Genomic DNA, 14,677 nt, shown 5'->3' with positions numbered 1-14,677 from the left:
AGTTTCTCAGAAAGTTTCTTTCTCTTTGTTATCGGAGGATATTTCCTTTGGCCCTATAGTCTTCAAAGGAATACGAAATATCTGTTCTCAGATTCCACAGAAATAAGGCTAGCAAAGAGATCCACGAAATACAGATGTAACTCTGTGAGTGGAAGTCACACATCACAGAGCAGTTTCTCAGAAAGCTTCTTTCCGGATTTCATCTGAGGATATTTCCTTTTTCACCATTGCCCTCTATGGGCTGCCAAATATCACTTTGCCAATTCCACAAGAACTGTCTTAGCGAAAGGCTTCTTGAGGGGAAAGCTGTAACTCTGTGAGATGATTTCACAGAACACAAAGAAGTTTCTCAGAAAGCTTCCTTCTCTTTGTTATCGGAGGATATTTCCTTTGTCCCTATAGTCTTCAAAGGGATCCGAAATATCTGTTCTCAGATTCCACAGAAATAAGGCTAGCAAAGAGATCCACGAAATACAGATGTAAGCCTGTGAGATGAATGAAAAGAACCCTAAGCAGTTTCTCAGAAAGCTTCTTTCCATATTTCATCTGAGGATATATCCTTTTTCACAATAGCCCTCTATGGGCTTCCAAATATCACATTGCCAATTCCACAAGAACTGTCTTAGCGAAAGGCTTCTTGACGGGAAAGCTGTAACTCTGTGAGATGATTTCACAGAACACAAAGAAGTTTCTCAGAAAGCTTCCTTCTCTTTGTTATCGGAGGATATTTCCTTTGGCCCTATAGTCTTCAAAGGGATCCGAAATATCTGTTCTCAGATTCCACAGAAACAAGGCTAGCAAAGAGATCCACGAAATACAGATGTAACTCTGTGAGTGGAAGTCACATATCACAGAGCAGTGTCTCAGAAAGCTTGTTTCCAGATTTCATCTGAGGATATTTCCTTTTTCACAGTAGCCCTCTATGGGCTTCCAAATATCACTTTGCCAATTCCACAAGAACTGTCTTAAAGAAAGGCTTCTTGAGGTGAAAGGTGTAACTCTGTGAGATGATTTCAGAGAACACAAAGAAGTTTCTCAGAAAGCTTCTTTCTCTTTGTTATCGGAGGATATTTCCTTTGGCCCTATAGTCTTCAAAGGGATCCGAAATATCTGTTCTCAGATTCCACAGAAATAAGGCTAGCAAAGAGATCCACGAAATACAGATGTAACTCTGTGAGATGAATGAACAGAACACTAAGCAGCTTCTCAGAAAGCTTCTTTCCGGATTTCATCTGAGGATATTTCCTTTTTCACCATAGCCCTCTATGGGCTTCCAAATATCACTTTGCCAATTCCACAAGAACTGTCTTAGCGAAAGGCTTCTTGAGGGGAAAGCTGTAACTCTGTGAGATGATTTCACAGACCACAAAGAAGTTTCTCACAAAGCTTCCTTCTCTTTGTTATCGGATGATATTTCCTTTGGCCCTATAGTCTTCAAAGGGATCCGAAATATCTGTTCTCAGATTCCTCAGAAATAAGGCTAGCAAAGAGATCCACGAAATACAGATGTGACTCTGTGAGATGAATGAACAGAACACTAAGCAGTTTCTCAGAAAGCTTCTTTCCAGATTTCATCTGAGGATATTTCCTTTTTCACCATAGCCCTCTATGGGCTTCCAAATATCCCTTTGCCAATTCCACAAGAACTGTGTTAGCGAAAGGCTTCTTGAGGGGAAAGCTGTAACTCTGTGAGAAGATTTCACAGAACACAAAGAAGTTTCTCAGAAAGTTTCTTTCTCTTTGTTATCGGAGGATATTGCCTTTAGCCCTATAGTCTTCAAAGGAATCCGAAATATCTGTTCTCAGATTCCACAGAAATGAGGCGAGCAAAGAGATCCACGAAATACAGATGTAACTCTGTGACTGGAAGTCACACATCACAGAGCAGTTTCTCAGAAAGCTTCTTTCCAGATTTCATCTGAGGATATTTCCTTTTTCACCATAGCCCTCTATGGGCTTCCAAATATCACTTTGCCAATTCCACAAGAACTTTCTTAGCGAAAGGCTTCTTGAGGGGAAAGCTGTAACTCTGTGAGATGATTTCACAGAACACAAAGAATTTTCTCAGAAAGCTTCCTTCTCTTTGTTATCGGAGGATATTTCCTTTGGCCCTATAGTCTTCAAATGGATCCGAAATATCTGTTCTCAGATTCCACAGAAATAAGGCTAGCAAAGAGATCCACGAAATACAGATGTAACTCTGTGAGTGGAAGTCACACATCACAGAGCAGTTTCTCAGAAAGCTTCTTTCCAGATTTCATCTGAGGATATTTCCTTTTTCACCATAGCCCTCTATGGGCTTCCAACTATCACTTTGCCAATTCCACAAAAACTGTCTTAGCGAAAGGCTTCCTCAGGGGAAAGCTCTAACTCGGTGAGATGATTTCACAGAACACAAGGAAGTTTCTCACAAAGCTTCTTTCTCCTTGTTATCGGCGGATATTTCCCTTGGCCCTATAGTCTTCAATGGGATCCGAAATATCTGTTCTCAGATTCCACAAAAATAAGGCTAGCAAAGAGATCCACGAAATACAGATGTAACTCTCATAGATGAATGAACAGAACACTAAGCAGTTTCTCAGAAAGCTTCTTTCCAGATTTCATCTGAGGATATTTCCTTTTTCACCATAGCCCTCTATGGGCTTCCAAATATCACTTTGCCAATTCCACAAGAACTGTCTTAGCGAAAGGCTTCTTGAGGGGAAAGCTGTAACTCTGTGAGATGATTTCACAGAACACAAAGAAGTTTCTCAGAAAGCTTCCTTCTCTTTGTTATCGGAGGATATTTCCTTTGGCCCTATAGTCTTCAAAGGGATCCGAAATATCTGTTCTCAGATTCCACAGAAATAAGGCTAGCAAAGAGATCCACGAAATACAGATGTAATTCTGTGAGATGAATGAACAGAACACTAAGCAGTTTCTCCGAATGCTTCTTTCCAGATTTCATCTGAGGATATTTCCTTTTTCACCATAGCCCTCTATGGGCCTCCAAATATCACTTTGCCAATTCCAGAAGAACTGTCTTAGCGAAAGGCTTCTTGAGGGGAAAGCTGTAACTCTGTGAGATGATTTCACAGAACACAAAGAAGTTTCTCAGAAAGCTTCTTTCTCTCTGTTATCGGAGGATATTTCCTTTGTCCCTATAGTCTTCAAAGGGATCCGAAATATCTGTTCTCAGATTCCACAGATATAAGGCTAGCAAAGAGATCCACGAAATACAGATGTAACTCTGAGAGATGAATGAACAGAACACTAAGCAGTTTCCCAGAAACTTCTTTCCAGATTTTATAAGAGGATATCTCCTTTTTCACCGTAGCCTACTAGGGGCTTCCAAATATCACTTTTCCAATTCCACAAGAACTATCTTAGCGAATGGCTACTTGAGGGGAAAGCTGTAACTCTGTGAGATGATTTCACAGAACACAAAGAAGTTTCTCAGAAAGCTTCCTTCTCTTTGTTATTGGAGGATATTTCCTTTGGCCCTATAGTCTTCAAAGGGATCCGAAATATCTGTACTCAGATTCCACAGAAATAAGGCTAGCAAAGAGATCCACGAAATACAGATGTAACTCTGTGAGATGAATGAACAGAACACTAAGCAGTTTCTCAGAAATCTTCTTTCCAGATTTCATCTGAGGATATTTCCTTTTTCACCATAGCCCTCTATGGGCTTCCAAATATCACTTTGCCAATTACACAAGAACTGTCTTAGCGAAAGGCTTCTTGAGGGGAAAGCTGTAACTCTGTGAGATGATTTCAGAGAACACAAAGAAGTTTCTCAGAAAGCTTCCTTCTCTTTGTTATCGGAGGATATTTCCTTTGGCCCTGTAGTCTTCAAAGGGATCCGAAATATCTGTTCTCAGATTCCACAGAAATAAGGCTAGCAAAGAGATCCACGAAATACAGATGTAACTCTGAGAGTGGAAGTCCCACATCACAGAGCAGTTTCTCAGAAAGCTTCTTTCCAGATTTCATCTGAGGATATTTCCTTTTTCACCATAGCCCTCTAAGGGCTTCAAAGTATCACTTTGCCAATTCCACAAGAACTGTCTTAGCGAAAGGCTTCTTGAGGGGAAAGCTGTAACTCTGTGAGTTGATTTCACAGAACACAAAGAACTTTCTCAGAAAGCTTCCTTCTCTTTGTTATCGGAGGATATTTCCTTTGGCCCTATAGTCTTCAAAGGGATCCGAAATATCTGTTCTCAGATTCCACAGAAATAAGGCTAGCAAAGAGATCCACGAAATACAGATGTAACTCTGTGAGATGAATGAAGAGAACACTAAGCAGTTTCTCAGAAAGCTTCTTTCCAGATTTCATCTGAGGATATTTCCTTTTTCACCATAGCCCTCTATGGGCTTCCAAATATCCCTTTGCCAATTCCACAAGAACTGTCTTAGCGAAAGGCTTCTTGAGGGGAATGCTGTAACTCTGTGAGATGATTTCACAGAACACAAAGAAGTTTCTCAGAAAGCTTCCTTCTCTTTGTTATCGGAGGATATTTCCTTTGGCCCTATAGTCTTCAAAGGGATCCGAAATATCCGTTCTCAGATTCCACAGAAATAAGGCTAGCAAAGAGATCCACGAAATACAGATGTAACTCTGTGAGTGGAAGTCACACATCACAGAGCATTTTCTCAGAAAGCTTCTTTCCAGATTTCATCTGAGGATATTTCCTTTTTCACCATAGCCCTCTATGGGCTTCGAAATATCACTTTGCATATTCCACAAGAACTGTCTTAGCTAAAGGCTTCTTGAGGGGAAAGCTGTAACTCTGTGATATGATTTCACAGAACACAAAGAAGTTTCTCAGAAAGCTTCTTTCTCTCTGTTATCGGAGGATATTTCCTTTGGCCCTATAGTCTTCAAAGGGATCCGAATTATCTGTTCTCAGATTCCACAGAAATTAGGCTAGCAAAGAGATCCACGAAATACAGATGTAAGTCTGAGAGATGAATGAACAGAACACTAAGCAGTTTCTCAGAAAGCTTCTTTCCAGATTTCATCTGAGGATATTTCCTTTTTCACCATAGCCCTCTATGGGCTTCCAAATATCACTTTGCCAATTCCACATGAACTGTCTTAGCGAAAGGCTTCTTGAGGGGAAAGCTGTAACTCTGTGAGATGATTTCACAGAACACAAAGAAGATTCTCAGAAAGCTTCTTTCTCTCTTTTATCGGAGGATATTTCCTTGGCCCTATAGTCTTCAAAGGGATCCGAAATATCTGTTCTCAGATTCCACAGAAATAAGGCTAGCAAAGAGATCCCCGAAATACAGATGTAACTCTGTGAGTGGAAGTTACACATCACAGAGCAGTTTCTCAGAAAGCTTCTTTCCAGATGTCATCTGAAGATATTTCCTTTTTCACCATAGCCCTCTATGGGCTTCCAAATATCACTTTGCCAATTCCACAAGTACTGTCTTAGCGAAAGGCTTCTTGAGGGGAAAGCTGTAACTCTGTGAGATGATTTCACAGAACACAAAGAAGTTTCTCAGAAAGCTTCTTTCTCTTTGTTATCGCAGGATATTTCCTTTGGCCCTATAGTCTTCAAAGGGATCCGAAATATCTGTTCTCAGATTCCACAGAAATAAAGCTAGCAAAGAGATCCACGAAATACATATATAACTCTGTGAGATGAATGAACAGAACACTAAGCAGTTTCTCAGAAAGCTTCTTTCCAGATTTCATCTGAGGATATTTCCTTTTTCACCATAGCCCTCTATGGGCTGCCAAATATCACTTTGTATATTCCATAAGAACTGTCTTAGCGAAAGGCTTCTGGAGGGGAAAGCTGTAACTCTGTGAGACGATTTCACAGAACACAAAGAAGTTTCTCAGAAAGCTTCTTTCTCTTTGTTATCGGAGGATATTTCCTTTGGCCCTATAGTCTTCAAAGGGATCCGAAATATCTGTTCTCAGATTCCACAGAAATAAGGCTAGCAAAGAGATCCACGAAATACAGATGTAACTCTGTGAGTGGAAGTCACACATCACAGAGCAGTTTCTCAGAAAGCTTCTTTCCAGATTTCATCTGAGGATATTTCCTTTTTCACCATAGCCCTCTAGGGGCTTCCAAATATCACTTTGCCAATTCCACAAGAACTGTCTTAGCGAAAGGCTTCTTGAGGGGAAAGCTGTAACTCTGTGAGATGATTTCACAGAACACAAAGAAGTTTCTCAGAAAGCTTCCTTCTCTTTGTTATCGGAGGATATTTCCTTTGGCCCTATAGTCTTCAAAGGGATCCGAAATATCTGTTCTCAGATTCCACAGAAATAAGGCTAGCAAAGAGATCCACGAAATACAGATGTAACTCTGTGAGTGGAAGTTACACATCACAGAGCAGTTTCTCAGAAAGATTCTTTCCAGATTTCATCTGAAGATATTTCCTTTTTCACCATAGCCCTCTATGGGCTTCCAAATATCACTTTGCCAATTCCACAAGAACTGTCTTAGCGAAAGGCTTCTTGAGGGGAAAGCTGTAACTCAGTGAGATGATTTCACAGAACACAAAGAAGTTTCTCAGAAAGCTTCTTTCTCTTTGTTATCGGAGGATATTTCCTTTGGCCCCATAGTCTTCCAAGGGATCCGAAATATCTGTTCTCAGATTCCACAGAAATAAGGCTAGCAAAGAGATCCACGAAATACAGATGTAACTCTGTGATATGAATGAACGGAACACTAAGCAGATTCTCAGAAAGCTTCTTTCCAGATTTCATCTGAGGATATTTCCTTTTTCACCATAGCCCTCTATGGGCTTCCAAATATCACTTTGCCAATTCCACAAGAACTGTCTTAGCGAAAGGCTTCTTGAGGGGAAAGCTGTAACTCTGTGAGATGATTTCACAGAACACAAAGAAGTTTCTCAGAAAGCTTCCTTTTCTTTGTTATCGGAGGATATTTCCTTTGGCCCTATAGTCTTCAAAGGGATCCGAAATATCTGTTCTCAGATTCCACAGAAATAAGGCTAGCAAAGAGATCCACGAAATACAGATGTAACTCTGTGAGATGAATGAACAGAACACTCAGCAGTTTCTCAGAAAGCTTCTTTCCAGATTTCATCTGAGGATACTTCCTTTTTCACCATAGCCCTTTATGGGCTGCCAAATATCACTTTGCCAATTCCACAAGAACTGTCTTAGCGAAAGGCTTCTTAAGGGGAAAGCTGTAACTCTGTGATATGATTTCACAGAACACAAGGAAGTTTCTCAGAAAGCTTCTTTCTCTTTGTTATCGGAGGATATTTCCTTTGGCCCTATAGTCTTCAAAGGGATCCGAAATATCTGTTCTCAGATTCCACAGAAATAAGGCTAGCAAAGAGATCCACGAAATACAGATGTAACTCTGTGAGTGGAAGTCACACATCACAGAGCAGTTTCTCAGAAAGCTTCTTTGCAGATTTCATCTGAGGATATTTCCTTTTTCACCATAGCCCTCTATGGGCTTCCAAATATCACTTTGCCAATTCCACATGAACTGTCTTAGCGAAAGGCTTCTTGAGGGGAAAGCTGTAACTCTGTGAGATGATTTCACAGAACACAAAGAAGATTCTCAGAAACCTTCTTTCTCTCTTTTATCGGAGGATATTTCCTTGGCCCTATAGTCTTCAAAGGGATCTGAAATATCTGTTCTCAGATTCCACAGAAATAAGGCTAGCAAAGAGATCCACGAAATACAGATGTAACTCTGTGAGTGGAAGTCACACATCACAGAGCAGTTTCTCAGAAAGCTTCTTTCCAGATTTCATCTGAGGATATTTCCTTTTTCACCATAGCCCTCTATGGGCTTCCAAATATCACTTTGCCAATTCCACAAGAACTGTCTTAGCGAAAGGCTTGTGAGGGGAAAGCTGTAACTCTGTGAGATGATTTCACAGAACACAAAGAAGTTTCTCAGAAAGCTTCCTTCTCTTTGTTATCGGAGGATATTTCCTTTGGCCGTATAGTCTTCAAAGGGATCCGAAATATCTGTTCTCAGATTCCACAGAAATAAGGCTAGCAAAGAGATCCACGAAATACAGATGTAACTCTGTGAGATGAATGAACAGAACACTAAGCAGTTTCTCAGAAAGCTTCTTTCCAGATTTCATCTGAGGATATTTCCTTTTTCACCATAGCCCTTTATGGGCTGCCAAATATCACTTTGCCAATTCCACAAGAACTGTCTTAGCGAAAGGCTTCTTAAGGGGAAAGCTGTAACTCTGTGATATGATTTCAGAGAACACAAGGAAGTTTCTCAGAAAGCTTCTTTCTCTCTGTTATCGGAGGATATTTCCTTTGGCCCTATAGTCTTCAAAGGGATCCGAAATATCTGTTCTCAGATTCCACGGAAATAAGGCTAGCAAAGAGATCCACGAAATACAGATGTAACTCTGAGAGATGAATGAACAGAACACTAAGCAGTTTCTCAGAAAGCTTCTTTCCAGATTTCATCTGAGGATATTTCCTTTTTCACCATAGCCCTCTATGGGCTTCCAAATATCACTTTGCCAATTCCACATGAACTGTCTTAGCGAAAGGCTTCTTGAGGGGAAAGCTGTAACACTGTGAGATGATTTCACAGAACACAAAGAAGATTCTCAGAAAGCTTCTTTCTCTCTTTTATCGGAGGATATTTCCTTGGCCCTATAGTCTTCAAAGGGATCCGAAATATCTGTTCTCAGAATCCACAGAAATAAGGCTAGCAAAGAGATCCACGAAATACAGATGTAACTCTGTGAGTGGAAGTTACACATCACAGAGCAGTTTCTCAGAAAGCTTCTTTCCAGATTTCATCTGAAGATATTTCCTTTTTCACCATAGCCCTCTATGGGCTTCCAAATATCACTTTGCCAATTCCACAAGAACTGTCTTAGCGAAAGGCTTCTTGAGGGGAAAGCTGTAACTCTGTGAGATGATTTCACAGAACACAAAGAAGTTTCTCAGAAAGCTTCTTTCTCTTTGTTATCGGAGGATATTTCCTTTGGCCCCATAGTCTTCAAAGGGATCCGAAATATCTGTTCTCAGATTCCACAGTAAGAAGGCTAGCAAAGAGATCCACGAAATACAGATGTAACTCTGTGATATGAATGAACGGAACACTAAGCAGATTCTCAGAAATCTTCTTTCCAGATTTCATCTGAGGATATTTCCTTTTTCCCATAGCCCTCTATGGGCTGCCAAATATCACTTTGCATATACCATAAGAACTGTCTTAGCGAAAGGCTTCTTGAGGGGAAAGCTGTAACTCTGTGAGACGATTTCACAGAACACAAAGAAGTTTCTGAGAAAGCTTCCTTCTCTTTGTTATCGTTGGATATTTCCTTTGGCCCTATAGTCTTCAAAGGGATCCGAAATATCTGTTCTCAGATTCCACAGAAATAAGGCTAGCAAAGAGATCCACGAAATACAGATATAACTCTGTGAGTGGAAGTCACACATCACAGAGCGGTTTCTCAGAAAGCTTCTTTCCAGATTTCATCTGAGGATATTTCCTTTTTCACCATAGCCCTCTAAGGGCTTCCAAATATCACTTTGCCAATTCCACAAGAACTGTCTTAGAGAAAGGCTTCTTGAGGGGAAAGCTGTAACTCTGTGAGATGATTTCACAGAACACAAAGAAGTTTCTCAGAAAGCTTCCTTCTCTTTGTTATCGGAGGATATTTCATTTGGCCCTATAGTCTTCAAAGGGATCCGAAATATCTGTTCTCAGATTCCACAGAAATAAGGCTAGCAAAGAGATCCACGAAATACAGATGTAACTCTGTGAGTGGAAGTCACACATCACAGAGCAGTTTCTCAGAAAGCTTCTTTCCAGATTTCATCTGAGGATATTTCCTTTTTCACCTTAGCCCTCTATGGGCTTCCAACTATCACTTTGCCAATTCCACAAGAACTGTCTTAGCGAAAGGCTTCCTCAGGGGAAAGCTCTAACTCGGTGAGATGATTTCACAGAACACAAGGAAGTTTCTCACAAAGCTTCTTTCTCCTTGTTATCGGCGGATATTTCCCTTGGCCCTATAGTCTTCAATGGGATCCGAAATATCTGTTCTCAGATTCCACAAAAATAAGGCTAGCAAAGAGATCCACGAAATACAGATGTAACTCTCATAGATGAATGAACAGAAAACTAAGCAGTTTCTCAGAAAGCTTCTTTCCAGATTTCATCTGAGGATATTTCCTTTTTCACCATAGCCCTCTATGGGCTTCCAAATATCACTTTGCCAATTCCACAAGAACTGTCTTAGCAAAAGACTTCCTGAGGGGAAAGCTGTAACTCTGTGAGATGATTTCACAGAACACAAAGAAGTTTCTCAGAAAGCTTCCTTCTCTTTGTTATCGGAGGATATTTCCTTTGGCCCTATAGTCTTCAAAGGGATCCGAAATATCTGTTCTCAGATTCCACAGAAATAAGGCTAGCAAAGAGATCCACGAAATACAGATGTAACTCTGTGAGATGAATGAACAGAACACTAAGCAGTTTCTCCGAATGCTTCTTTCCAGATTTCATCTGAGGATATTTCCTTTTTCACCATAGCCCTCTATGGGCTTCCAAATATCACTTTGCCAATTCCACAAGAACTGTCTTTGCGAAAGGCTTCTTGAGGGGAAAGCTGTAACTCTGTGAGATGATTTCACAGAACACAAAGAAGTTTCTCATAAACCTTCCTTCTCTTTGTTATCGGAGGATATTTCCTTTGGCCCTATAGTCTTCAAAGGGATCCGAAATATCTGTTCTCAGATTCCACAGAAAAAAGGCTAGCAAAGAGATCCACGAAATACAGATGTAACTCTGTGAGTGGAAGTCACACTTCACAGAGCAGTTTCTCAGAAAGCTTCTTTCCAGATTTCATCTGAGGATATTTCCTTTTTCACCATAGCCCTCTATGGGCTTCCAAATATCACTTTGCCAATTCCACAAGAACTGTCTTAGCGAAAGGCTTCTTGAGGGGAAAGCTGTAACTCTGTGAGATGATTTCACAGAACACAAAGAAGTTTCTCAGAAAGTTTCTTTCTCTTTGTTATCGGAGGATATTGCCTTTAGCCCTATAGTCTTCAAAGGAATACGAAATATCTGTTCTCAGATTCCACAGAAATAAGGCTAGCAAAGAGATCCACGAAATACAGATGTAACTCTGTGAGTGGAAGTCACACATCACAGAGCAGTTTCTCAGAAAGCTTCTTTCCGGATTTCATCTGAGGATATTTCCTTTTTCACGATTGCCCTCTATGGGCTGCCAAATATCACTTTGCCAATTCCACAAGAACTGTCTTAGCGAAAGGCTTCTTGAGGGGAAAGCTGTAACTCTGTGAGATGATTTCACAGAACACAAAGAAGTTTCTCAGAAAGCTTCCTTCTCTTTGTTATCGGAGGATATTTCCTTTGTCCCTATAGTCTTCAAAGGGATCCGAAATATCTGTTCTCAGATTCCACAGAAATAAGGCTAGCCAAGAGATCCACGAAATACAGATGTAAGCCTGTGAGATGAATGAAAAGAACACTAAGCAGTTTCTCAGAAAGCTTCTTTCCATATTTCATCTGAGGATATATCCTTTTTCACAATAGCCCTCTATGGGCTTCCAAATATCACATTGCCAATTCCACAAGAACTGTCTTAGCGAAAGGCTTCTTGACGGGAAAGCTGTAACTCTGTGAGATGATTTCACAGAACACAAAGAAGTTTCTCAGAAAGCTTCCTTCTCTTTGTTATCGGAGGATATTTCCTTTGGCCCTATAGTCTTCAAAGGGATCCGAAATATCTGTTCTCAGATTCCACAGAAACAAGGCTAGCAAAGAGATCCACGAAATACAGATGTAACTCTGTGAGTGGAAGTCACATATCACAGAGCAGTGTCTCAGAAAGCTTGTTTCCAGATTTCATCTGAGGATATTTCCTTTTTCACAGTAGCCCTCTATGGGCTTCCAAATATCACTTTGCCAATTCCACAAGAACTGTCTTAAAGAAAGGCTTCTTGAGGTGAAAGGTGTAACTCTGTGAGATGATTTCAGAGAACACAAAGAAGTTTCTCAGAAAGCTTCTTTCTCTTTGTTATCGGAGGATATTTCCTTTGGCCCTATAGTCTTCAAAGGGATCCGAAATATCTGTTCTCAGATTCCACAGAAATAAGGCTAGCAAAGAGATCCACGAAATACAGATGTAACTCTGTGAGATGAATGAACAGAACACTAAGCAGTTTCTCAGAAATCTTCGTTCCAGATTTCATCTGAGGATATTTCCTTTTTCACCATAGCCCTCTATGGGCTTCCAAATATCACTTTGCCAATTCCACAAGAACTGTCTTAGCGAAAGGCTTCTTGAGGGGAAAGCTGTAACTCTGTGAGATGATTTCACAGAACACAAAGAAGTTTCTCAGAAAGCTTCCTTCTCTTTGGTATCGGAGGATATTTCCTTTGGCCCTATAGTCTTCAAAGGGATCCGAAATATCTGTTCTCAGATTCCACAGAAATAAGGCTAGCAAAGAGATCCACGAAATACAGATGTAACTCTGTGAGTGGAAGTCACATATCACAGAGCAGTTTCTCAGATAGCTTGTTTCCAGATTTCATCTGAGGATATTTCCTTTTTCACAGTAGCCCTCTATGGGCTTCCAAATATCACTTTGCCAATTCCACAAGAACTGTCTTAAAGAAAGGCTTCTTGAGGTGAAAGGTGTAACTCTGTGAGATGATTTCAGAGAACACAAAGAAGTTTCTCAGAAAGCTTCTTTCTCTTTGTTATCGGAGGATATTTCCTTTGGCCCTATAGTCTTCAAAGGGATCCGAAATATCTGTTCTCAGATTCCACAGAAATAAGGCTAGCAAAGAGATCCACGAAATACAGATGTAACTCTGTGAGATGAATGAACAGAACACTAAGCAGTTTCTCAGAAACCTTCTTTCCAGATTTCATCTGAGGATATTTCCTTTTTCACCATAGCCCTCTATGGGCTTCCAAATATCACTTTGCCAATTCCACAAGAACTGTCTTAGCGAAAGGCTTCTTGAGGGGAAAGCTGTAACTCTGTGAGATGATTTCACAGAACACAAAGAAGTTTCTCACAAAGCTTCCTTCTCCTTGTTATCGGATGATATTTCCTTTGGCCCTATAGTCTTCAAAGGGATCCGAAATATCTATTCTCAGATTCCACAGAAATAAGGCTAGCAAAGAGATCCACGAAATACAGATGTGACTCTGTGAGATGAATGAACAGAACACTAAGCAGTGTCTCAGAAAGCTTCTTTCCAGATTTCATCTGAGGATATTTCCTTTTTCACCATAGCCCTCTATGGGCTTCCAAATATCACTGTGCCAATTCCACAAGAACTGTCTTTGCGAAAGGCTTCTTGAGGGGAAAGCTGTAACTCTGTGAGATGATTTCACAGAACACAAAGAAGTTTCTCAGAAAGTTTCTTTCTCTTTGTTATCGGAGGATATTTCCTTTGGCCCTATATTCTTCAAAGGAATACGAAATATCTGTTCTCAGATTCCACAGAAATAAGGCTAGCAAAGAGATCCACGAAATACAGATGTAACTCTGTGAGTGGAAGTCACACATCACAGAGCAGTTTCTCAGAAAGCTTCTTTCCGGATTTCATCTGAGGATATTTCCTTTTTCACCATTGCCCTCTATGGGCTGCCAAATATCACTTTGCCAATTCCACAAGAACTGTCTTAGCGAAAGGCTTCTTGAGGGGAAAGCTGTAACTCTGTGAGATGATTTCACAGAACACAAAGAAGTTTCTCAGAAAGCTTCCTTCTCTTTGTTATCGGAGGATATTTCCTTTGTCCCTATAGTCTTCAAAGGGATCCGAAATATCTGTTCTCAGATTCCACAGAAATAAGGCTAGCAAAGAGATCCACGAAATACAGATGTAAGCCTGTGAGATGAATGAAAAGAACCCTAAGCAGTTTCTCAGAAAGCTTCTTTCCATATTTCATCTGAGGATATATCCTTTTTCACAATAGCCCTCTATGGGCTTCCAAATATCACATTGCCAATTCCACAAGAACTGTCTTAGCGAAAGGCTTCTTGACGGGAAAGCTGTAACTCTGTGAGATGATTTCACAGAACACAAAGAAGTTTCTCAGAAAGCTTCCTTCTCTTTGTTATCGGAGGATATTTCCTTTGGCCCTATAGTCTTCAAAGGGATCCGAAATATCTGTTCTCAGATTCCACAGAAACAAGGCTAGCAAAGAGATCCACGAAATACAGATGTAACTCTGTGAGTGGAAGTCACATATCACAGAGCAGTGTCTCAGAAAGCTTGTTTCCAGATTTCATCTGAGGATATTTCCTTTTTCACAGTAGCCCTCTATGGGCTTCCAAATATCACTTTGCCAATTCCACAAGAACTGTCTTAAAGAAAGGCTTCTTGAGGTGAAAGGTGTAACTCTGTGAGATGATTTCAGAGAACACAAAGAAGTTTCTCAGAAAGCTTCTTTCTCTTTGTTATCGGAGGATATTTCCTTTGGCCCTATAGTCTTCAAAGGGATCCGAAATATCTGTTCTCAGATTCCACAGAAATAAGGCTAGCAAAGAGATCCACGAAATACAGATGTAACTCTGTGAGATGAATGAACAGAACACTAAGCAGCTTCTCAGAAAGCTTCTTTCCGGATTTCATCTGAGGATATTTCCTTTTTCACCATAGCCCTCTATGGGCTTCCAAATATCACTTTGCCAATTCCACAAGAACTG

The sequence above is a fragment of the Macaca nemestrina genome, chromosome 8 (assembly GCF_043159975.1).
Source record: "Macaca nemestrina isolate mMacNem1 chromosome 8, mMacNem.hap1, whole genome shotgun sequence".
NCBI classification, from domain to species: domain Eukaryota; kingdom Metazoa; phylum Chordata; class Mammalia; order Primates; family Cercopithecidae; genus Macaca; species Macaca nemestrina.
This window is presented reverse-complemented; position numbering follows the sequence as displayed.